The sequence below is a fragment of the Ambystoma mexicanum genome, chromosome 4p (genome assembly GCF_040938575.1).
Source record: "Ambystoma mexicanum isolate Mex_15411 chromosome 4p, UKY_AmexF1_1, whole genome shotgun sequence".
In the NCBI taxonomy this organism is placed as follows: domain Eukaryota; kingdom Metazoa; phylum Chordata; class Amphibia; order Caudata; family Ambystomatidae; genus Ambystoma; species Ambystoma mexicanum.
This window is the reverse complement of record NC_090927.1, coordinates 823,159,100-823,185,314: the sequence shown is the minus strand read 5'-3', so window position 1 is coordinate 823,185,314 and position 26,215 is coordinate 823,159,100. Positions and strand designations below refer to the sequence as shown.

At 46.9% G+C, this 26,215-nt stretch overlaps 1 protein-coding gene across 4 annotated transcripts in view; it reads right to left on the bottom strand.

Annotated features, from left to right (window-relative positions):
* Positions 1–26,215, bottom strand: part of USP45 (ubiquitin specific peptidase 45) — a 3,631,241-nt gene that overhangs the window by 3,575,635 nt on the left and 29,391 nt on the right. Inside the window, exons 1-2 of one of the 4 annotated variants that reach the window (XM_069606398.1) lie at positions 8,994–9,065; positions 8,629–8,899 (exon numbers count right to left, since the gene is read on the bottom strand). The exons of the other annotated variants lie outside the window; for them this stretch is intronic. The gene's annotated coding sequence lies outside the window, so the exon portion shown is untranslated. Of the gene's footprint in view, positions 1–8,628; positions 8,900–8,993; positions 9,066–26,215 lie in introns of those variants that run through there. 4 annotated transcript variants of the gene reach the window in all.

The following is a 26,215-nucleotide window of genomic DNA, read 5'->3' as shown; positions in this document are numbered from 1 at the left end:
TATACAGTTGCTGCTCCAGGATTGGCGGACGTCCATGCGGTGCCACGCGGGGTGGATGGGTCAGCTGGGCTCATCGGGGTGGAGTGCTGGGCCGGACATGTCTTGTAGTGATGGTAACTGGCGACTCTGATACTTTGCCCTTGTGGCCAAATATTCACATTCATTCATTATGCTATACAATTTCAGTTGTCCTGTAACTCTTGTAAAACATTGACCTCAGATCGAGAATGAGACAGGGCCATTGATATATAATAGGAAGTACCCCAATACATCTGTTGTAATGACACCTTAGGTTCAAACACGTTAATCCCATGAGTTCATGTGTGGGATCAGGGGCACAGGAGGGGTTATTTGATCGTCCTGTCCTGATGGGTGCGGTGAGGGATGGTATTACGATCTGTTGGTACAGGGGTGGGCGCCCCCCTTCGAGGGCCATTAACTTGGGGTGAACGGAAATGGGCCGTGGGGGGCATGTAACTGGTGCCCGGGAGAAGGTGGGATTTAGGGCCCGGTAGCTCGTAATTCATAGAGTCAGGCTGTGGCGGCCTCTGACATGGGGGAGGTAGATGCTTGAAGCGGGTCCAGCAAGACGGGGAGGTGAGGCAAGGCGAGGCTGTGCTGTTCGAACACCAGCTATCCCCGGTGGGACTGGGAGGGAGCAGGGGGGTGACGACTTTGCAGCTCTGGGTCTGTTTCCCTGCACAGGGCAGCGCACCGTACCTTTGGCAAGGGGCAGGTGACAACACTTTGGACTTCTGGGATTGTGCACATATATTTACATTACTAAGAATATAAGCTGGGGGATTCTATCGGTCAAAGAAAAATACAAAGAGGGGGGAAAAGTCCCAAGAGCAGTAGGAAAAGGGACTACAAATATACTACAACAAGAAAGTCTGTACTGCTTTTAATACAAATCTCAATGGGTTTAGTTTCAATTATTTCCCTGAGCGTACCATTACGAATTCACACATTTTGGAATACCCACCAGGGAGACCAATTGTCTCCGGGTGCGGTTCGATATTAGAACCACTGTGTAAATTCATAGACAAATTCTTGAAACCCATCAGTGTAAAAACAGAAACCTATCTCAGAGATACGATCCATACCATCACGATTTTTGAAAACCTTGACTTTGATGGCACAACTCAAATGCTGGTTACAATGGATATTCAATCGCTATACACTAGCTTACCGCAGGATCAGGCTATTGAGTGCATGCAAGAAGTTCTCGTGGAGTACGACACCCAGGACCGAGTTTCGCATAACTTTATCTTGGAACTCATGACTATTAGCCTTAAACAAGAACTATTTTGAATTTAATGGCCAATTTTACTTACAGACAAAGGGCACGGCAATGGTGGCTGCTTTTGCGCCTAGCTTAGCAATACTCTTTATGTTTAAATTTGAATCTTTACATATCTTACCTCATACTAATCCTTTTCGTCAGTACATAACGAACAAAGAATTTTTTCACAAACTTAGGGCTGCTTCGATTGCTTTAAGAGAATCCTAAAATGTGTGATATTGTAATGGTACGCTCAGGGAAATAATTGAAACTAAACCCATTGAGATTTGGATTCTATCGGTATGCAGTCATAAAATCAAAAAAAAATTCAAAAGTCAAAAAAATCGAAAACAAAGTAGAAAAAAAAAAGTCGAATGATTTTTTTTTTTATTTATATTTATTTTTTGGCTCTCGCATGTAATAAAAAGGTTAAAAAAAAAAAAGGGGGGGGTTTCGATTTTTTGACTTTCGACTTTTTTGTTTTCGATTTTATGACTATAAACCCAGAAATCATTTAGCACAACATTTCATAACAGCAGTTGACATACGACCATGAGGTAGCATTAGATTGGTTGGTTGGTGGGCAAGGAGGGCAATACACATTATCCCACGAGACAGTCTGGCTCCAGTGCCTTGGTGGGTCTACATGCGTTTCAAAGGTTCATTATCACATTATGTGCAGGAGCTGTCAGAAGCTGTCATATCATATAGCCACTCTTCTTCACAATAGCAGCAACGTTAGTCAACGCAAAATACATTACAAAATGATTACCACACAATACAAGGTGCCTCGGGGTTGAGGGCCGCCACACAGTCCAGCTTTGGGGCTGGGTACATGGTCAGAGCACGCAGGGTTGGGCTGGTTTCAGTTACTTCCTAAGGAGCCCGGTCACGGCTGCGTCAATGATGTACTGCGGAAGGTTAAACGATACAGTGTTTATTTTGTTTTTTGTTCGTGTCTAGTTGCTCGTGAGAATGAGCTCTCAGTGGATCTACCATGAGGTAGAGGCCGGGGGAGGTGCAGGTCCCTGTGAACACGGTCAAGCAGGGGTCAGGCTGCAGCTTTCTGTGTATGGATGTTGTTCTGCCTTTGATAGGTTTTAGCGCCTTTAACAAAATGGAGTTGTCTAATTCTATTCTATGCCATATATGTGGTTGCACAGCCTCGCGTGTCAATCCGCAGCCATCCCGCCTCCTGGGGCGTGGGAGCTGCCTACGAGTCACGAGTCTTCACATGGGTAGGAGATGTAGGTGAGGGGGGGTCCTAACGACCTGCCCTCCCCTACATTTGTCGCGAGCATTCGGTTTGCGTATTTGTTTACCTCACCAACCGTTAGAGTTCATATTTCGGAGTTCGACACCAACAGTCTTTTCATCCAGTGGCGAGCATAATAGATGAAGAAAAAAAAAAGTGTGTGTGGCTTATTACCTGAAGTGAAGTCCCCACCAACAGCTACCTGTAGCTTAAGAAGACAATGGCACATTTCCACAGCCACACAGCCTCCCGGAGCACATCCCCAGAGTGGAGTGCAGAGGAATGGGGAGAACAGTCTGCAGCTGAGGAAGAGGATCTTTCCCTCAGCTTCAAGAGAGTACTAGGAGACTCTTTCTCAAGCAGTATCAAAGGGCATGATGCCCCTAGCTCAGAGGATAGAACACTTGGAAGCCATACTGCAGAAGCAGAAGGCAGATAAAGAAGTTCCAAGAAGGAAAAGGGCACTGAGCCCAGGGGAGGGGACATCAGCAAGACAACCCGAAGAAGAGGTTGAGGGCTGTAAAAAAGCTCGGAAGAGGACCCCCCCTCTTCGACGCCCCTGAGCACCACAGAAGGGGTGGGTTTATCACCTCAAGAGTCAGTCGACCCAGTAAGTAGGCTTAAGAAAGCCTTCATGATGAGGGCGGTGGACTCTCAACCCTCTACCCCAGGGGTGTACAATGAAGGGGAAGAAGAGGACGCGGAATACTCGCCGGACGATGAGGGCGAGGAAGACATCGTTATGCCTCAACCCAAATCGACCCAAGAACCTCGAGAAGAGGAAGACGCAGGGGTACTAGAGATGTTCGACCCCGAGGCGATTGCTCATCCCAGATCCTCTGAGTGGGTGCCTTCACCCAGAGTGGCACAATATATGGCACTTCACCTGCGAAAGCCACTGGATAAGGAAGTCAGGGCGAAGATGAGAATGGAGTGTCCCAGGCCACTTCTACCAGGGAAGGTCACCGAAAAACCGGAATTGGATCCAAAGATGGTGACATTCATCACGAAAGCGACGAAAGATATAAGGAAAGGTGTAGATAGATCATGGCAGGGATGCCAGGACAGAGCACTAGACATGGCAGGCCCGCTCGCCAAAATGGACCTGGCGGAGAAAGCCGCAGACACCGGCAAGCCAGTAGACGTCGTGGCGCTGGGAAACTGGACGCAAAGAGCAGTTTGCTTATTGGAGAACGCTAACTGCGCCCTCTCACAGAAAGGAGATGTGGAGTCCTACTAAAAATCGATGAAAAATGGAGTGATTTGGCCTCGTACGAGGCAGGAGGAGAAGCAAAAGGACTACTATTTGGAGACACTTTCGCAAAAGAAAAGTCCCAGTTTGTTGGGACATACTCGGCGCTCGAGAAGGCGCAAAATTCCATTAAACGGATCTTCCCCGGGCGAGTTTTTGCTGGGACCGGACGGCAAAGAGGTCGGGCGTCCGGTCGTTTTGGGCAATTCAGAAGGCCTCAAGGACACAGAGCCCAATAATGGGAGAACCGGTAACAGGACATCTTCTTTCCAACTAGATCCCGGTTCCCCAGAAAACGCTGCGGAAGAGGCTCCTACAGACAAGCAAACGCGCCAAGCGGTGAGTACCCAACAAGCTGATCTCCCTATGGGAGGCAGGACACGTTGGTTCTTGAATGCATGGGAAGAATTATCCAGCGAAGCATGGGTATTGCAAGCAGTTTCAGGCATGCAGCTAGAATTTGTAGGTACCCCACACAAGCGTGAGAACCAGCGCGGATGCACATGCCCTTAGCAGAGTGACAGCGGCTATGCAGCGAACTCCGAAGCCTAGCAGACAAGGGTGCTATAGAAAGGGAGAGAACGCAAAGCGAAGGTTTTCTCAGCAACATGTTTCTGGTGCACAGAGGGGAGAAAGTGAGACCCGTCATCAACTTAAAAAATTCGAACGAGTGGGCAGTGTACAGACACTTCAAAATGGAGGGTATTCACCTCCTGAGGGACCTTCTCAGAAAAGGAGATTGGTTAGTCAGGGTAGACCTGAAAGACGCCTATCTTTCGATCCCGATAGCGGCTCATCACCAGAGATATCTCCGTTTTCGATGGGCAGAGGACGTTTGGAGGTTCACCTGCCTGCCCTTCGGCCTAGCTTTCGGCACCATGGGCGTTCACAAAAATCATGCGCCCGGTAGCAGCAGCTATTCTGGAGAGGGGGATCAGGATGATCTTATACCTGGACGACATCCTCATACTGGGACAATGCGCTGCCAGCCAACGCAGTGTGGGTGTGCAAACTCATGACCTCTCTCAGCTTCATCATAAAAGAAGAAAAATCCGAGCGGATCCCATCGCAGAGGATGGACTTTCTGGGTTTCGTGATAGATACCAAGAAGGCCACCCTAGAGCTCCCTGCAGCAAAGATAAAAGGTATAAAAAAAGGAGCTAAGAGCGATAGTAGCGAAGAAAGTAGTATCTCTTCGCAGCCTAGCTCAGATAATCTGATTACTCGCAGCTTCCATTCAAGCTATTTTCCCCGGTCTGTTACACTACAGAGCACTGCAGAGGTTGAAGATAAGGCACCTCAGGGGAGGGCTAGGCTACCATCAGTTAGTAACACTGGACCAGGAAGCCATTACCGAACTCCACTGGTGGCTAGGGAACATGGAAGCCTGGAATGGCAGGGCCATTTTCGGAGATACCCCGAACATCGTCATGGAGTCAGACGCGAGCAGAGCGGGGTGGGGAGTGCGATGCGGCTCCTTGCAAACAGGAGGGAAATGGTCCGCACAGGAACTATCGCTCCACATAAATTGCCTAGAGCTCCTGGCAGGCTCTTTCGCAGTGCAGGCCTTACCAAAGACTGAGCCAAATGCTGCGTACTTCTAAAAATGGAGAACATATCGGCAGTCCGTTATATCAACAAACTGGGGGGGACCTCCTCCAGGATGTTAGCCGAGTTGGCAAAAGATTTTTGGCACTATTGCCTGAGACAACAAATATCGGTATCAGCAAAATACTTGCCAGGAGTTCAAAACACGATAGCGGACTGGAATTCGCGATATTTGGTAGACTCCAGCGACTGGAGTCTCCCGGAGGAGTTTTTTCAGCTTTTCCAGACCTTATGGGTTCCACTAGACACCGACCTATTCGCATCCAGGCTGAATGCTCAGATACCCAAATTTTTCAGTTGGAGGATAGACCCAGCGGCAGCGGGCACAGACGCTTTCCTGCAGCAGGGGAAGGGAGCCTTTCCCCCGTTTGCGATAACGAGAGTTCTGGCGAAGGTGCGCAGAGAACAGGCAGAGTTGGTGTTAGCGGTTCCGATCTGGAAATCGCAGCCGTGGTTTCCAGTAGTGATGGAACTTTCTATGGATTTCCAGAGAGTGAATCCTCACAGGGTGGACATCCTTCGGGACCCGAAAAGGGCAATTCCATCCACTAGTCATGGGGGACACACTCCGCCTGATGGCTTGCAAGGTTTTGGCCCGAGATGGCATCTGCCAGGAATTTCTCAACTCGCTTCCGAGTGTATCAGGGACTCGTGGGCACCGTCTACCATCAGGAGCTATGGTGCCGCGTGGAAGCGGTGGAGCGCATTCTGCTAGGGAATTGATACTAATCCCGTTTCAGCCCCTGTAGTACAGGTACTCAATTTCCTAGCGCATCGCTTTGCAGAAGGTGTAGCATATAGGACTATCGGAGTGTATAGGTCGGCCATTTCAGCAGGCCATGATAAAGTAGAAGGAGCACCGATAGGTGAGCACCCAACGATTTTACGACTTCTAAAAGGTACCAAGATGCGAAAACCCCCATGTCCCAAATACACAGCTCTCTGGGATGTACAGGAAGTCCTTAAGCTGTTCCTGGCATGGCCACATAACAATTATCTCTCACGATCACAGCTATCAGGGAAGCTAGCGATGCTTCTTTGCCTCATAGCTTGCAGGAGGGTATCAGACGTGAAGGCCTTAGAAGTGGACAGAAAGATATTTTACCCAGAAGGAGTGGCATTTAACGTAGCAAATAGGACAAAGTCAAACTCATCGATTATTTCATATCCGTATTTTCCCAATAACGATAAACTATGCGTAGCGCAATGCATTAAAGATTACGAAGCAGCTACAGCGCAGTACAGGCCCAGAGGGGTTACTCAGCTCTTGATCGCGCGTAGGAAACCATTTCACGCAGTAGTGACAGCCACTATAGCTAGGTGGGTCAGGGAAGTCATGCACTGGGCAGGAATTGATTTAGAGCAGTTTGGTGCTCATTCTGTAAGGGGTGCGATGGCTTCTAGAGCATTCTCAGCAGGAGTATCATTGCAAGACATTATGAAAGCTGCGGACTGGTCTAATGAATCTACATTCAAAACCTTTTATTTCAAGCCTATCTCCCAGATAGCGAATACTGTAATTGACAGCTTTGAACAAGTATAATGCTTGCCTCCTGTCTTGCCATAGAATGAAGATTGCTCATGCTGAGAGCGCTGGACAGTCTTGATTCTATTAAAGACGAGGAGACGAGAATTGTATCCCACCCGGTTATACGTAATATTAGATACATAAAGAAAAGTTTGGATATTGTTGTTGCAACCTAAATGACATTGAAGAAGTAGAATCCACCCTTATGATTATTTGTCTATTGATTGCAGGAGAAGATCAGAAACAGACACGAGAGACCTACATCGTCAAGAGCAGGAGGTCAAGTCTAGTTCCATTGGAATGTTAAAGTTTAGTGGCTGCAGTTCAGTCAGTCGAAGTGTGCTGGTTAAAGTTGATTAGTCGTTCATCACCAAAAAAAGAGGAGGATTGTCGCATTGAAGGGGCTCATATAGCGGAGGACAGAGCCTGATTGGACAAGGAGCTGTTTCAGGCAGGACTACAAGAAAGCAGGGATTCATGGGATTCAGTAGTCCATTCAGAGAATTTTTTTTTCTAAGAGCACAAACTAACAACCCTTTTAGTTCAAGAAAAGGGACATGAACAAAATGTTGATGAGTTTGTTAAAGAAAAAAAATATATATATATGTTTTATTTGAAAGTGCTGATTGGCAGTAATAAAGAAAGAAAGCATAATGCTCGCCTCCTTGTCTTTAATAGAATCATGACTGTCCAACGCTCTCAGCATGGGCAATCTTCATTCTCTTCTAGTTCCAATTTGATAACAAAGTTCCAGCTTGTATTTAACCAACAGTTCATAAGTGGTTAACAAAGATTACTGCACCAGTTCACAAAACCACATGTTTGATGATATTAAATGCTTCTGCAGCAGATTACACAACACTTGATTCAATGATATTAATTTGTCAGGATGATTCTGCTTTAATCCACAAAAACACTTTAGTGTTTCTTCAACTTCTTCAGATATGTAACCACACCACAGTACTTAAATTGCTTCCACCTGGTCCACCCCCCCTGCCAGGCCCAATAAGATAATGTGCTCTGCTCTGGTGTAATCTCCAACCAGAACAGGTCAAAATATTACAACATTCTCTGACCTGGTGTACTCTAACAGGCCAGAACAATCTACTACTTGCAATTACTTCTGTGGAAAAAGTTAATCTCAAACAGGTTAGCAATGTATTTTGCTCCACAACATCACAAATAAGAAACACTATAAGGGAAATAAGAACCACACTGGTATTGTTTGCTATATGAGTATGATTGCCACAGTCTCTGCAAGTTATACTCCACTCCCTCTGAACAACTTTCTTCTGAAGGGCAGCCTTCCTGTCACTCTGGTTTCTCCCCTTTTCCAATAACCAACTGTCACAATCCTGTTACGGGCCCAGGGGTGATGGGCTAACAGGGGGAGGGACCATACAATAGGGAAAAGGTGGACAGGGATGGTGGCTGGATGGCGCAAGCGTGTGGGTGGGCGCTACCTAGTTACGGCCCGCAAGTAAGAGCTGAAGGTAAGGGCACCGCCCATCACAAGCCAAGAAGCACTGAGCACGTGCGATTCGGGCATGTACGGCTATATACCTGCCACGTGCACGAAACCAATGCCCTTACGCATCTAGCTCCGGCAGGGTGTGGCACAGGACTATAAAGCCACGCCCAGGACCGCACACTGTGTTTAGCGTTTCTTCTGCTCCTGACAAGAGTAGTGTTTCGCTTACCGCTTCTGCGCTCAAGCCTCTTCCTGCGTTGAGCTCCTTGGTCAAGAACATTCTTCTGAATCCAGTTGGGACTCCTTCAGCATCCGTCGGTCCTTCAGCATCTTTAGGTCCTTCAGCATCCTTCAGCAATCTTCAGTACCCTGGTCTTCAGTCTTGGTCTGCGGCCTTCAGCATCCTGTTCAATGCCACTCTGCGGCGGACTCCGTCCTCTTCGCATCCTACATGGACTTGCTCCCGCCCTGGGTCTTCCAGGCACCCAGAGTCAGAAGCCCTGTACGAAAACAACCAACAGGGTTAGCATCCGCCTTCCGTTCTCCCCCCCCCCATCAGAACCAACCCCTCCATTTAAGAACTCGAGAACTTACCTGTATCCATGAACTAGCGGTCCACCCTCTGGGTTCCACCACCGGTTCGGCGCTGAAGTTCCGACACCTGGGGATAGAGAAAGAACATAAGACAATCAGAAGAGACATCACACCTGGGAAAGAGACTCATCTTCAGTCCCCTCTCCGGAACCCATCTCCGGAGACGCACTTGCAGACACACAACCACAGGTGAGCCGCATCCATGCGCTCCAGCCAGCCTTACCTTTTTAAGGGGCTGAGGGGAAGGAGAAGGGAGGGGGAACATTGCAGTTATTTTTCCACAGTAAACTTACCCTGTGCTTGCACCTTAGGTTTCCACAACACCCGCCAGAACACCAGCGGCGCTAGTCCCGAACACTCTGAGGCCCCTCCCAACCTCACGGCCCCCTGGAGGTTTATCCTCCAGGCAACAGGTGAAGGAAGGGGTGGCTGGGACATACGACCGGGTGAAGGGGACCAGTACGGGGGCCTCTCTGCAGTACAGTCCGGACCAGGCACTCCTGCATGGCACCAGAGGTAAGCGTGGCTTTGGCAATGTGGGTTTAAGCCATTCCCTCTTAGAACCTTATTTTGATATGGGCAATAGTTTTTACCAACATTGAAAGTATCAACGGGCTTTGGTAATGATGGTTTATCTTTTCTCTTATAGATATAGCCCCTTTTTGTAGCAGGCTCTTATTATGCACGACAATGTCACAATCACGCTCTTCTGGTATGGTAATCAAGTTCTTAATTTGGCATTTGGGCCCTTTTAAGTCAGCTCGGTTCACAACAGAAGAATTAACCTGCTTTACATTGGTTCAGTGTTCAAAAAGTTTCTTCTTCACATGTTTTGTTCCGTTTAACACGTTTCTACAGTCAAGGCCCCTGGACTTGGCCAGCGTGAGGTTACGGAGCGCTCTAGAGTCACAATCTAACAGCGTACTCACTGGGTCTGGGTGCATGTCCGTTATCCTTGCTGCCTCCAGGTCTTCTGCTTCAGTTTCCCCACGCGGATAGGAAATCCTCCTTCACAGCCTACCACGACTCGCGTCTGTCACCGGCAGAGCTCTCCTGGCTCCCACAACTCTCTGGTGCTATCCGGCCACCGGTGCTCGACAGAAAATGGGGAAAACTTTTAAAGAGTTTGCTTTCCGCTGCGCAACCTCTGCAGCTCCAATCCTCAGAAGGAGAGTCTGTACTTCCAACGCTTCCCACTGCACCAGCTCTGCAATTACAGTCTTCAGCATAGAATCCATGAATCCATGGATACTTAAAACAGCTATGCAGTGGGACTTTGCTGTGGTGAATATGCGGTTGGAGGATCTCAGCTAACATCACCTCTTTGCGCTCCTAATTAGAAAAAGAAAGCGGCCGGACTACAAAGGCGGAAGCCAGGATAAGCAGTACTGAGGATAAAGTTGTGCAACACGATAGAGATATCACAGTTATGAGGAAAGACCTGGCAGCGATCCGGAGTAAATTTAACAATTTGGAATCACGCTCTCGGCTTAACAAGGTCTGCATTGTTGGGCTGCCGGAGGCTGCAGTAAAAGGGGCAATGGAGCCATTTGTAGAGGAACTCCTGTAACAACTATTGGGGGTGCCCCAATTCTCGGCGCAGTTTTTGATCGAGCGTGCCTACCGCACATTGGCACCATTCCCGAAACCAGGAGCGCCTCCACGCACAATCATTGTCAACCTGTTAAATTACAGAGGCAGAGATCTCATATTGTAGCTGGCCAGAGAGCGTAGCACACCGCACTTTGAATCAGGTAAAAATACTTATCTACCCTGCCTTTATTGCTAATGTCCAGGTGCAGGGCATATCCTACAACCCAGATAAACGCCTGTTGAGACTCCGACAGATACCGTACGCCCTCATATTTCCAGATAAACTTTGCATTCAGCACGGAGGTTGAGCGCATTTCTTCGAAAACACCTCTGATGACATCACATACATCAAAGCTTCAATCCCGCCCCCCACAGGGGTCTTCGGTGGGTCGCTGTCCAAGGGGGGCTCGTACCCTGCCCCTTCAGTTTTGGGTGAATGAACACTGACACCACTTACATTATAACTTCTTTAGTAGAGTCCGGTCCCATGACAAAATGGACTCTGATTTGTCACATGCTGAGGCGCCTGCTTGCGTTTAAAAATCAGTTGTTGCTCGCATTGCTTCCCAAGAGATCTCTGTTGTTATGGTTATGGGTAAGCTTCATCAAATTGGGGTTGGTGGTGGGGGGGACAGGGAGTGGGGTGACACATAGCGCAGTCACTCCTATTGTTGGGGTTAAAGGTTACAAAAGTTCAGGCAAACAGCAAAGTATGCTACTTGGGAGGTGGTGTAGTGTGGAGAGGCTCCCGCGTCCGGGGGTTCTTGGTTGATGGCGGGAGGGGATGAGCAGAGCCAGCAATGGGACGTGACCATTACTTCTTAGAATGTTGGGGGGAATTAATAATCCGACTAAGGCAAGACGGCTTTTGACATACCAGGAGGCCCATGCCCCGTAGGTTCTCCTCCTTTAGGAGACACATGCTTTGGGCCCGGTGCATGAATCCTTTGCCCCTAAATGGGTCAGACAGCGATTTTATATGTCCTACTTTTCACAAGCCAGGGGTGTGGTAACATTGATGCATCCTACAGTGTTGCTTAAAGTGGATAGAAAACATGTGGATCCCCATGGAAAATATGTGGTCTTAAAGAGAATATTGCATGGAGATGGCATATTCTAGTAAACTCCTACAGCCCCTATGTTGATGACCCACATTTTTATTGGTCTCTTGCAGATATACTAATTGAGCACATTGATGTACCTGTGGTTTGGCAGGGGATATGAATATGATCCTTGACCCTACCATGGATTGCTCCTCTACAACCCCCGTCCTCTTACCCTGGCGGCTCAAGCCCTGTCACAAATCATGCCGCAGCTACACCTGTCTGATGTTTGACATGGGTTGCACCCCACAGTGAGAGAATATACCCATCATTCCTCAGTCCACAATTCCTTGTCACAGATCGATTACTGGCTTCTGTCCATGGACCTGATGGGGAGGGTGCGTGGGTACTCTCTTGCTGCGCACCTTTTCTGATCATTCTCCTGTAGCAATGTCTTTGGCCTCGACCCAGACACCTAGGCCCTGCCCCCTCTGGCGTATACCAGCCACAATATTATGAGATCCCACTGTGATTGGAACACTTACTTTTACTCTAAAATTGAAGAGTTCTTTAACACTAACCTGGGCTCGGTGGTCCAGTACTCCATGTTGTGGGAAACCTACAAAGTAGTTATGAGGGGGGAATCGCTCTCACAGATTGCTGGGACCCTTAACACACTTATGAGGGAACTACACAAGCTCGAGGGGCAAATTAGACATTTCAAGAACGGGTATGGGAGAACAAAAGACAGAGCTCTTCTGGGGCTGATTATGGGCAACTTAATACGATTTCAAGACCTAGCGGAAAGGGAGGTATTATAAATTGCTAAGTCAATACTTGCTTGCCGTTATGGCGAAGCGGACAGCCCAGGCCGGGTTTTGGCTAGGGCAGTAAAAATTGACTTCTCCCCTCCGTTATCACAGGTGTCACTGCGTCGTCCGGGGCTATCTTAACTTCGAATGATGATATCAATGCAGAGTTCCAGGCATATTAGGAGTCTTTGTAGAGACACCATTACGGGTGAGGAGCTGGCATGGTATTTGGAAGGCATAGACCTTCCTAGCGCTGGATGCTCCGGTCCCTATGGACAAAATAACTTGTGCCATTGAGGCCCGGCATCTGGCAAGGCCCCGGGGTTGGACGGGTGGGGGTTGAACTGTATAAGGAATATGGAGCGATTTTGGCTCCGTATTTGGTGCGAATACTGGAGGAGTCTCTTGACGTTGGCACTCTCCCGCAAGGCAATTATTGCAGTCCTGGTGAAGCCTGGGGGGTCACCAAATGAGGTTACGTCATACCGGCCATTGCTAAAGACAGATGAAAAGATCTTCATGATGGTCTTGGCGACTAGACTCCTCTCCTACATGGTTGACCTAGTGCATTCTGATCAGTCAGGATTCATCCCAACCAGATCTACAGCTGTGAATCTCTGTGGGCTTTTTGGCCCTATTTGCCAGATCGATCAGTGGGCCAGGGGGGTGGCGGCATCTCTGGATGCCGAGAAAGCCTTTGACTCGGTGTCCTGGCAATACTTGTTTAGGGTACTTCGTCAGTTTAAGTTTGGAGCAGCCTTTTGGAGATATGTTCAACTTCTCTTTTCAAGGCCGGTGGCCAGGGTGAGGACCAATACTAAGCTATCCCCTATCATTTCTCTCCAGAGTGGAACATGCCTGGGGTGCCCTTTGTCTCCCCTGTTGTTCACGTTAACAATAGAGCCACTTGCTGCGGTCATGAGGGGTAGACATGCGCACAGAGGGATTCCTATGTCTGGATCCCTACAGGTTATTTCCCTATATGCTGATGACACACTGTTATATGTCTGCAATCCTGAGGTCAACCTTGGTCCGATGATGGACGAAGTACAGAATTTTACAAAGCACTCAGGTTATAGCGTTAACTAAGCTAAGTCTGAACTCTTCCCCCTGAAAGATGCCACACCACAGATGGCAGACCTGCTAGGGTTTCGCTGGGTAGTTGCACGATTCAAATACCTGGGCATACGGGTCTCGCAACAACCGCGCACATTGTATGTGGATAACTATGCCGAATATATGCATCACTTGGAGGAGAAGCAAAGAATGTTGGCTAAATTACCACTTTCCCTGTATGGCTGATTGTCCCAGTTGAAAATGAATGATGATCCTCCCAAAGCTACTATATTATTTCAGTAATATTCCCTTTTGGCCGGTCACGTTCTTGTTCTCGTCTATATGTTCTGTGATGGTGGGGTTCCTGTAAGGGGCCTGGTACTGTAAGGATGAGTTGGGAGAAGCTTACCGAACCGTACGAGCGGACGGGCGGGCGGGACTGGCAGCCCAGACGTTGAACTATATTATCTGGCCTCTCTGGCTCAATATGTGGGATATTGGTATGCACAGGGACCCGAACCCATGTACCTGACACTTGGGTGAAATATATAGATACCAATACACTCAATTTGCTTTAATTCATTTCTACCATTTAGAGAAGATCTTAATATACAAACCTGAATAGTTTACATATGAATTGGGACCTTGGTACATTTGTACTGCAACAATAAGCTGTAAGTGAACCCACTACAAATAAATAAAAGATGATAAACTCAGGTCCAGATGGGAACTACATTTGTCTCCACTTACACCAACAGATCATTAACCCAGAGACAGATGGTAAGAACTTGTTTAATTCAAGGTTTTTTGCCCACGCTTACCACGATTTCTGGGTGACATTTATAACGAAACTGTTAACTAAGGCCAGCCAAGCATGATTAACACCCGAACAAGTTACAGATGAGCATAGCCTATAGCTCGAGACACTGTTTTTTATATTTAACCACAGGTGACATCACCCCACCCAATATGGACTGGGAAGGCCTCAATGGGGTGCCATGCAATGACACAAATACTTTTTTTTAACAAAATACAATCGTACTATAATCACTAAAGCATGCAAGCAAAAGATAAAGAGCACTGCAAGATCTGAAGCGTGCTAATGGAGGAATATATAGAAAGATGTGTGAATAACCTAATGAGAATACACCCTGTCTGTTTCTTCCCCGTTTGCCCCCCTTTTTCCTAATCAACCAGGCGAAAGATGTGTGAATAACCTAATGAGAATACACCCTGTCTGTTTCTTCCCCGTTTGCCCCCCTTTTTCCTAATCAACCAGGCGATGTATCGATCTTTTTATTACAAATTTGTTGTTTCACCTGACATGCTATGCTCCTTTTCAAATAATGTAAAGCTGCGGATTGCATCCACCACCTTTTTAACGTGCACTTACAACTTTGAGGACGACCTAGTGTCGAAACACATGCCGGCGGTCATCAAGTGGACCAATAAACGGCACTAATATATTCACTTTGCAAATCTTTGAATGATACACAATTGTACTAATTGTATAGTGGTTAAGCACAAGCCATCAGCACAAACAATCTGATTGCACACTTCTCCTGAATGTCTGAAATGTGGCCATACCCCAGCCGATACTATACACTGCCCGGGTGTTGTCAGTTGTTGAGAGGGGATGGCGGCTACCCTGCATGAGATGCTGGAGATCCCGCCCCCCATGATGGCCCCTGTCAAGTACCTTCTGGGGGACATAGGCATGGTGTCAGTGGCGACTAGGCGATTCTTCAATGTAGCATGTGTAGTTGCCAAAAGATGTGTGTTGCGTTATAGGAAATCGAAAAGTTCTCCGACACACGCACAGTGGAAGCGAGATCTCATTTATACTGCGGACAGGGAAGAACCGTACCCATCTACCATGGTATCATTGTGCAGGCCTAAAGACATTTGGACTCCTTTGCGAGTATATTTGGTAACTACAGAATGAGGCACTTTTCTATGAGCTGATGCTGCACTACAAGACTACACCCTGTGGGCCTCTTTGCAGCTCTGTATATTGTCATTTTTTAAAAATAACATTTGGTGTAATTCTGCCCACGAGCACGTATAATGTTACCTCTTATTTACGGGATTTATTTTCTGCTCTGACCAACCATTGTATGTTTGCCTTGATTTAAATAAAGTTTAAAAAATAAAAAGTGCCGGCAAGCCCAAAGGAGGATCCGTGGTAGGTACAACGTCCTTTCATCGCCGGACGTTTTTTTGCGGGGTTTTTCACTGCAATTTCTTTTACAAAAAAAAAAATCACATTTTTTTGGGGGGTTAGAAAATTATATATATGGGATGTGGGTGTTTGGGAATAGATAAAAAATGTAAGTGAATGTGAGGTCAGGGGGACCCCCCAAAAATAATTTACAAAAAATTTGATGGGGTTTTTCATTAATATATTTGCCGTAAAAAACCCAGCGAAAAAACATCCCACGATGAAATGACATGGAACCCCGTGGTAGACAGCTCAGCCACAAACCATCAACGAAACCACCCCCAATAGAGAGCCACAAGGTGTCCAGTCATTCAATGGAGCACTGGGATACTGCAAGGAAGCAAGAGACCGCCAGCAGGGTAACTCAGAAGACAAGGTGGCAGCGGTGTCATGATCTATAGAACGCGTCCTTTTTGGACTTCCTGGTCTGTCACAACAGGGCTTGCACTCCTTGGTACTTCCAACATGGCCGTCTAACGTGGTACGCTCTCCACCAGCCTCCACGTCAGACGTAGCTCATTCTACAAAGAGACCACGCCACCGCGGCCCCGCGCGTCTCAACGCTACCGCTTCCCGTGGCTAGACGTGTGCTCCGTAGTTCGCTGTAACTAATCTCTTGTTTCCTGGTTCCCGGACCCTCGATTTCTTCCTCTTCCCTTCCTCCCTCCTTACTCTGCCTTGATTCCCAGATCTCATGTACCGTCTCAGAGTACACCTCCCTTGTTTCCTGGTTCCCGGACCCTCGATTTCTTCCTCTTCCCTTCCTCCCTCCTTACTCTGCCTTGATTCCCAGATCTCATGTACCGTCTCAGAGTACACCTCCCTTGTTTCCTGGACTTCCCGGAGACTCCGAGTACCCCTGGACGCTGAACGCCACGCTGGAACCAGAAGAGGCTCGCGCGGGCTTGTACAAAACCCGATCCATACGCAAGAAGGCTCCTTCCAAGAATTCCTGCAAGGATCAAACTCAGGTGAGAAAGGGGGACATCTGTGACAAGCGGTCCAGGAGAAGAGGGAAGACCCCTAGAGCCAGGGTCGCCAACCCGTCGATCGCGAGCGACCAGTTGCTCGCCTGTGGCTTCTGAGTCACTTGCTCACATCAGAAATCAAAATGAACACACTGTTTACTTTGGTATCAGAAGTCCCTGGGCCTCTACCCCTGCCCCCTCCTCTCCTCTCCCTGCCAATCAAAGAGACCAAAGCTGTGTGCTTGGCAAGAAGAGGGGCTACAGATTGTCTTGAAGGGCTCTGAGCCATTGTCACTCAGAGGTGCAAATGAGGGCTAATTGGAAAGGGGAGGGGTGCATACATTTGTATGCAATGTGGACAAAAGCTTGTGGCTGTAAACTCCTTGGAAAGAAGCGTCGGTTACTGAGTGGAAAGGGAAGGGGGAGGGTGGTGATTACCATCTGCAGAGAGGTCAGAGACCGCTTCTACCTCACAGCCGAGGTGCTACTGTGCTTGTGCCATTACTGTCGCAGTGTGTCTGCAGCTTCTAAAATGATAACCTCCATCCTGTGCTCCCTTAGGGCTGCCCTGTGCGTGACTACTCATTACACCGTCACTGCTGCACTGCGCCAGTGCCCACCGAACACATGCTGCCATTTAATTTGTATTTTTATGTTCTGCTGCACCAATGATCCAGATGAGCACCACTTATGCAAGTGCTGCTCTGTGTTGCCCTGACCTACTCCTTTGCTCTGCCGGTACTCATCCTATGAGCTTCCCTCTACCTGTACTGCTTCACTGCTCCCATTTATCCTGCTGATCTTCTCTTTCCCTACATGTGTTTCAGCTGTCTGCTGCCATGTACCTACAAATTCACTGTCCTTGCACTTTCATGTGGCTTTGCTGTTCCCTCTCCACCAGTGTTGCTGTGCGTGTCATTGCCCACCAGAGCGCGCCCCTCCACCAGTGCCACAGATATATTACCCATATACATGTGTTCCTTTCTAATAATACCGAGTCTATATCTGCTGCCCCTGTACTCCCCATTTCCTGAACTGCCACGTTTGCTGCCTACAGCCTTTGCCACTTTCCTCATCCTATGCACATGCTGCTTGTGTGCACCCTCCCTCCCCCGTTGCTTTTCCAAGGAGGGTGAAGTCAAATGTTTCGGAGGGTGTTCCTATTTTAGACTCTGGAGTGAAACTTTTTATTAGATAGTGAGCACGGTATGCAGGAAGGTGATCCCATTGAAGTCCATGGAGGCATTGACTTCGTGGGGAGAGTGACATTAGTTATTTCGGATTTTAAGCTTTTGCTCCCCTTCTGGCATGATAGCTTTAGTTTTCTTCCTAGCTATGCTGCACCTGAGCCTTCATGACCTATTTGTGCTGTCAGTTCTACTACCGTCCTAGGTCTGTGCTGCTACTCTCTTCTTGTGCTGCTGTTTCCTCAACACATATGTTGGCACTGCCCTTGCCGCTCGCTTCCTATGTCTCCTATGGGCCCAAGCAGAACAATACAACACAGTAATACTTTACTTGCACAACTTAAAACTTAAAATGCAAGTATTGACAAAAATTGGTTTTATGTGGGTTTTTTTTCATATGTTGTGAGGGATCATTTATTTTCGTGGGAAACATACTATATTGTGCTTTCAGATACGTTCCATATATTACATTATGGCCTTGACAGGGGCAAGTTATCCGAGTGTCTTATACTGTGATATCTTGTCAGCCATTCGTTGGTGTTTTCTTTTGGCTCAGTGTTCACGCAAGGAGTTGGGTTGAGTCGGAAACACCAGGAACAATCACACTCACTGTTCAGCGCAGGTTATGGACTGGAACCAAGCTCATCCTTTACAATCCATGCTGCTGTAGAGTGCACTGAGCGAGCAGAACAGGCAGTGCATCACTTCACCTTCCCAACCACCGATGGCAGTGCAAGGTACAGTGTATGTAAGAACATTCAGAGCACAGATCAGGACAGCAAATTTAAACCCTGATTTTAAGACAGATGTATAATCGAAGCAGAGCGCTACAGGGTATTAACAGTGATAGCACAGAAGAATACAAAAACATGCAAATCTTGTATTATAAAAGCCTGTAAAACTGTAACTAAACTTAAAACAACAAGGATGGAAATGTCAAGAATACACTAGATCTAACCAATGAAGGACTAATAGATTTATTATTTCCAAATACTATTGAAAAAGCCCAATGGGCGAAACATTTTGGCCATAAGAGTGCCGGCATATTAAAACATGTCAGGATGTTAAAGTTACAAAGTTACTAACCGACCGCAATTTGTGATGTCATGAAACAGAATTTGCATAGAAATGTGAACAATATTTAAACAGCATGAAGTGGATTAGTTATGAGTAGCGCTGATAACGGGGGAATCTACTTACAAACTCTTTACTATAAGGCCCAGGTTGTTAAGCCTTCCCCAGTGACAAGCCATAAAATGTGCAGGCTATCAGAGGTTTTTGTTATCGGAGCGCGCGTTGCTCGTGTCCTGGGACACAGTCAGAATTGACAGTTACCGAGGTGCAGATGCCTGGGTTGTGGCTGTCCTCCTTATGTCTTGGTATTCTGGTATTTGACCAGGGACTGAAGGGTGAGAGGGTTTGTCTATATCTGCATTTGCAAAAGACGGGAGGCTCACTGGTTGCTGTGTGAGGTCAGCATGCACCTCGTGGTCATTGCTGGGCTACCGGTTGATGTCTGGGGCCGCCGGAGACCCTTGGTAGCCCATATGCTACGTGTCTGCGCCTAGGGTTATACGAGTGGTGCTTTCCCTTGAATTTGAAGTGATTTTTAGTGCCCGTCTGATTTTTGGTCTACAATTTGCATAATGCCTGGCACCAGTACACAGTATCCCAGCGCTGCATTCGACTCCCCACAGTCAGTTAAGGAGCAATTTTTTGATCCCTTGTCATCTGGAGATCTTTCGTATCCTGGATGTTCTGGCCAGAAGCTCTCAACGCAGACAGCGTTAGAAAAAAGTAAAAAATGAAATAAGTAATCATGAATTAAATCACTCCCTGGATGCCTCTGCTAACAATCGGGTTCCAATCAGTGATCCTCAGATAGTAGAGAGTCACAGAAGTAATAGCAGAAATATTTTGCAGGGCATAAGCATCATGGCTTCTGTCTCATCACCTATATCTGCTTTTCAAATGGGCCAAGATCAATCAGGTGGTATGATTTGTAAATTGCAAAAAGATAAAGAAGACCATTTTAATACAGCAGTTTGCAAGGCTATAGAACATCCCTCTAACAGTATGGATAATGTCATCTCTGAAGTCCTAACCCATATGAATCAAGATGGGAAGGGATGGAATATAGCCACTTGTAGGCAGTCTATTAAAGAGAGGATTAATCGCGACCAGGATAGGGTTGGAAAGCTCAGGCGAGGCCTCTAGTGCAAGTATGGTGGAAGGACTTGTTAAAATGGGCACATGCAGAAACTGTGGTATGGCAGGAGGCGGTGAGTAGGTCATCGGACCAAGGAGAAGGAGGAGTGGAAGTTTGGAGAGAGTTGATTGAGGTCACCTCCACGCTAGAAGCGGATGACCCGGAAAACAGTCCTGCACGGTCTAGTGCATATACCAGGGGAGTTGTGGTGAATGAACAGTAAAGTGAAGGAATCATGTGGTGTCTAGTAGGCCAGTACAAGGGTGGGGGGTGTCAGGGAGCAAACAGACGGAAGTAGTAATGTAACATGATATATGATGTGATATCATGTCTGTATGGTTTTGGTTATATTGAAAATAAAAATTGTTTAAAAAAAATAGCGACCGGATAAATGTAAAACTGTTATTGACTTCCAGATTTGGACATACTCGTTTGATCCCACATTGCCTCGCTCATGTAGGAAAGATAATGAATACCAAACAGATCACTCGACTGCCTCGAAAACTACCAATAAGGCTGATGCAAGTTGTCAAACCGAGGGGGGTCTATTTAGAAACCTTTGACCATGCCTGTTGCACCTGCCATTAATCAGATCTTTCCACGAGGGTCGGGGGGGGGCGGGGTAGTATAAATGTTTCATTAGATCCTTCATCTTTAGCCTACAAGAGGACAAATTGTGCTCAGTCATTACCTTCCAGCTGTCGTAAAAATAATTAACGTCCTTCCTTAAGTAAAGACATTTGTGTGAAAAAGACTTCAATGCCAAAGACTTCAGACTCATCCATACATTTGTTAATTGCTGATAAAAAAGAACATGGTCATTGTAAATGTAAATAATGTTGAGGGTACTGAGCTGAGAGAGGCCCTTTGGAATAAGGTTCTGGCATGGTTGCAATGTAAGACAGGGAGGAGTTATATCAGAACCCAGGATCTGAGACTCTTGCAAAGGGTTCATATTAAGGAATGGACTTTAAAATCTGGTCCTGGTCATTGGATGCGGCTCAAGCAACCTCCCCGCCTTTCTTGCTTGCTGCAATTCTTCAGCTAAGCTGTCCCCTTCTACAAATCTTAGACTTGTAATTGATTGACATTCTGTGCATTACCCCCTACGGTTCGACTAATGTTTTTTGTTTATCGATTGTTGTACGTTTTATGTGCGCCCGTAAGCCTCCAGGTCATTAGTTGCACGTTAGAAATAAAATGAAGTAAAGTAAAGCAGCACTCAATACCAATCAGCTAGTCACGTTCCCATCCTCACCATTAGGGGCGTGCCCTTACCTGATGGCGGGCTCGCTGGTGTTTGCAGGATCACTGCATCATGTTTCCCTTCCTCCTGGACATCGGCAGCATTCCCAGTTGTCGCAACCCTGGCCTATGGGGGGCTGCCATGGAGCTTATCATGCAAATATGCATTCGACCAGGGCATGAGTGGAAGACAGCCTTCAGAACACTTTTGGCCATTATGAATATGACATCATACCCTTTTGTCTTTGCAATGCCCTGGCAATATTTCAATGGTACATGGATTCAGTGTTCTCTGACCTCTTGGGTTCCTATGTTTGGGTTTACTTGGATGATATACTTATATTTTCAACCAATATGGAGTCATATGTTGAGCACGTATCAGAGGCATTACAAAGACTGCAACAGAATAACTTGTATGCAAAATTGGAAAAATGCCAGTTTAATGTACCTGAAATGGAACTCCTGGGTTACATTATCAGAGTCAGAGGAAGCGACATGGACTCAAGAAAGGTGCAGGCTATTCTGTCTTGGAGGTCACCACATGACTTGAAGTCCTTAAAGAGTTTCCTTGGATTTGAAAATTACTACCGAAGCTTCATCCCTGCATTTGCTTGAATCGCAAAGGAACTTACTGGTCCTTTAAGCACCAAGAGTTCCTTTTTGTTGGACCAGTAGCACGGAAGTGGCTTCGCAAGCCCCGCAGGAGGCATTCACCAAGGCACCAGTCTTACAACATCCAGACAACACTCAACCATTTATTGTAGAGACTGATACCTCCGACAAGGCACTTGACGCTGTATCACTGCAAACTAATTCATGGACATTGCATGAGCTCCCTATAGCGTAATATTCACGCAAGCTAACAGCCTGTGAATAAAACTACTCAATAACAGAACAGGAACTCCTGGCTATCAAGGTGGCTTTCAAGGAGTGGCTTCAGCATCTATTTGGTGGACGCTTTAGGGTAGATGTTCGGATCGATCACAATAACCTACAGTACATCCGGACCCAGCAATGCAGGAATAGCTGACAAGCCAGGTGGCCAGACTCCTTCAGGCAATACAATTTCTTCATTACTTACATCCCAGGGTCACAGAACAAAAGAGCAGATGCGCTATCCTCTTCACTGCAAGATGACAAACCATGCGACAACCCTGGCTACATTCTTTCTCCTGTTTCTCACTTTTTGGCGGCATTACAACCCTTGCACCCATGTGTACTACAAGCTACTGCTTTGGATCCTTCTTTATCGACTCTCTGACTCAACCTCAGACCGATTTCAGACAAGGCTTGCTGTTTCGTAATGATCGATTCTATCAGCCCACTGAGGATCTACGCCTCCTTGTTCTCTCTCAGCTATATGACGCCAAACTTGCAGGACACGGTAGCAGTCATGCCACTACCGAGTTGATACAGAGACCGTTCGGGGACCACTGCAGCATGCTCCCCTTCCTCCTGGACGTGGGCGGCATTCCCCGTTGTCGCGAACCCGGCCTATGGGGCCCGCCATGTTGACGGGATCATGCATGCACACTGGGCCAGCGTCTGCCTTCTGCACATGCGCTGGGCATGGGATACGTAAACAGCTCTGACTGCAGCGCCTCGCATTGCAACCTTTCCTGAAGGGGATGCTTGTTCCTGGATCCTGTTTGCCGCCTTGCAATCTTGCTGCCTTGCTGTCTGACCCTGTCTTCCTGGTCTATGCTCCTTTCCCTTTACCTCCACTGTTTTCTTGACATATTTTCTTCCTTTCTCTCTGCTTTACTCCCATCTTGGGAAGGGTTCCCTCCTCTCTTCTTGAGCTTCCCACGTTCTGTGACCCGCACTGCCTAGCACCACAATAATCTGTGGGTGGTCCTTTCCCCGTGGTGTTGGGAGAAGACTTGCAGTGTCTGGCAGTGTTTCTGTTTCTCAGTCTAGAGATGGGGGGCGGTGGGGGTCAGCTTCCCTCACCACACTTCTGCGGACTGGATTGGACGTCAGGCTTTTATCTATCCTGGATTGACGATGGGACAGAACATCAGGTATGTGGGAATCTCGGGGGGCATATCTTGACACAGTAGGACACACAAGAACCAGACAAATTACAAATATACAGCGGTGCTGGCAAGCACAGCCTAAAACCCACTGAATTTTACCAATGTACAGTGTAGTCTAAGAACTAATCTATTCTTGTGCTGCCCTGCCCAGTCTCATGGTTGTCAATTCAATGCACTATGCAATGCACCCACCCTTTTAAAATAGAGGTGGGGAGCGATACACAAAGGATCAAAATGGCAGCAGCGCCACTCTTATAAAACCCAACAACATAAGAAATGCCTTAAAATGAAGATGTCATCAGGGAAACCAAAACCAAGTGGTTACTGCCCTTTTGATAACGAAAAGCTCAACTATGTGAGGGGTCAGAAATGAATGCCAGACACACAGGTATGGTATTCTCAATCTCATACCTTTTCTTAAACAGAAATGGGTTGGAAAAACGTCTCTCTAGCCCTATTCTTAAGAGGATTTTCCCTACCTAGTAAACTAAAACTAAGAATCTGTCTGCGTCAAGTAATCAGTACCTTAAAAGTCGTCCTTGTGTCTAAGCTGACCCTCGCACTAGAAACAAAGCAACAAAATGTGCAAGGAAACGTCTATGACTGGATGTTAGCAAAAAGCGTTCACAAACAAAAATATAAAGATGATTCCAACAAAAGTGTTTTCCAAGGAGAGACCCTTAGATCCAGAGGGTAGTTCCCTTCCTCTGGATTTTTAGGTAGGATGGCAAGAATGTCTCTAACAGTTCCTTTGTATTTTCACCAGTTTTACAAAGTTCTTGTTCAGACAATAACCTCCCTATCAGTTTTAGGTAGGATGGCAAGAGTGTCTCTTTATCTAGCAGTTCTTTTGTGTCTTCAATGGACTTACAGAGTTATTGTTCAAACAATACTTTCTACAACAGTATTTCTTTAGCTCTAGCTGTAGATGGTACCACTTGCTTCATCTTTCCCACCACACTGGCATCTCATGCGTCTGTACTTGCTTGGGGTTTGTTGCTGCACTTTGATCTGCATTCGAATATTCTTCTTAGGTATTGAATTGGTATATAGTTTTGTCTGCATTCAAACCACTTTTGAGCAATCTCATGCCATTCAGTCACTCGGTTGCATGCATATTAGTACGCCCTGGGTCCCCAACTGATCTGGGCAGACTCCCTGGTTGTTCCCAGCGTCTCCGACTCTTGGCGTGCCTCTGAGATGAAGCTCCCTCTCTGGTATGGCTTCTTGCACTGTGTGGATGTTATCCCCCTGCAGTTATGTGATCACTCACCGGCTTTTCTCTGTGGACTGGACCGGAGAACGATGCCTCTCTGCACGACCGTACATCCAGGAGCACCTGTGAGGCTCCCAGTGCTTTTACGGTCCTTCGTTTGTCCCTGCTGCGCCTTTCTCGCCAAACCGATATGTGCATCTCCCATTCGCGAGCCGCCACCCGGACTTACATGTCTTCTTTTGCACTGCTTTATCCTGCATGATTCTCTCACGCACTGCCTTTTCCATTATTGCAAATGCCATGTTTAAATGTGCCGTGCACTTTAGGTCTAGCAAAACAACTAGTCTGCACATTAGGCTTTGGGTTTCTCTTGGTTTGCATAAACTCTTGCCTCCTTTTCCTCATCTCAGTAGTTGATATGATATTTATAACACGCCTGTACACAAGCATTTCTAGGTTTATGGGAGTTGAAGTCACTGGATTTCTTGGTTGGTGTTGTTCAAAAGTCTCACATAAAATACTTCAAGAACAGAAGAGGTTACATATGAGTTGTAAGTGTTTGAGTCATAGATGGGGGTTTGACTAGAGTTTTAGAGGAAAGGTTCTCTTTTTATTTACTATAAGGGGGTACCGTTAGGTGACAACAAGCCATACAGAACTTGAGTATTATAGGGTCTTTCACAGGGAAGAGGGGGGGAATACTGTGTCTCATGCGACCGAGTCACCACCTCCCCCCAGTAGCCGTCTCCTCCCATGTGGTTCTCCCTCGCAGAGCTGCCCCTGGGGTCAGAATCAGACAGTGCCTGCCATCCTCTGGCCATAAGAGAGGAGGTCACTGCGGGGGAATCAGCGATGACTCCACTGGATTCATCACACCACTCAGAAGAAAACTTCAAAATATCTTTCACGTAAAGTTTAATATCATTCGATGCTCAACAGTACAATGGAACCATTTTACAACCTATTTCCATGATGCCTTTGTGCACAATGTGTGCCGGCATTGCCACTGTAAAACACATGTTGATACCAGTGCAAATAATATGTCATCATAAACCATGTTTGTGATGCTGGTGCCCTCAATATGCCTTGGAGAGCTGTAAAGCCAATAATAGCTTATTAGTCATGCACCGGAATGCAGGAAATGCAGAATGCAGGATTCCTGCTGGGAGAGGCCATGCTCCTGTGAACTGTTCCGTTTTTCTTGTGGCTACTGCATCCTTTCTAAATGGCAGACAGGTGGTATGTCGACAGAGAACAGGGTGTGGGTGGGCACCGCTTTGTACTCAATTGTTATTTTCACTATAGTACACTATGACAAGGAGAGCATCTGCACTATCAGCCAATGTGATGCCTATCTTTGAACCTTTCTCACAGCATCCGAGAGCTGTTGCGGTTTCAAGCTACACGCCAGGATACAAAGCACTGGTGGATAGCATGCAGCGTCAGCCTTCACACTGAATGTCCAGATTGGTTTCCGACATTCTTATATGCTTGACAATTTTCATGAGACAGCTACTGATAGAAAATAATGAAAAAAAGATTTTTTTAAAAACTTATGAATATAATGGTAAATGCATGTGTTCTTTTTAAAATGAAGAGAAAATAAACTAGCAAAATAAAAATCTTGGCACAC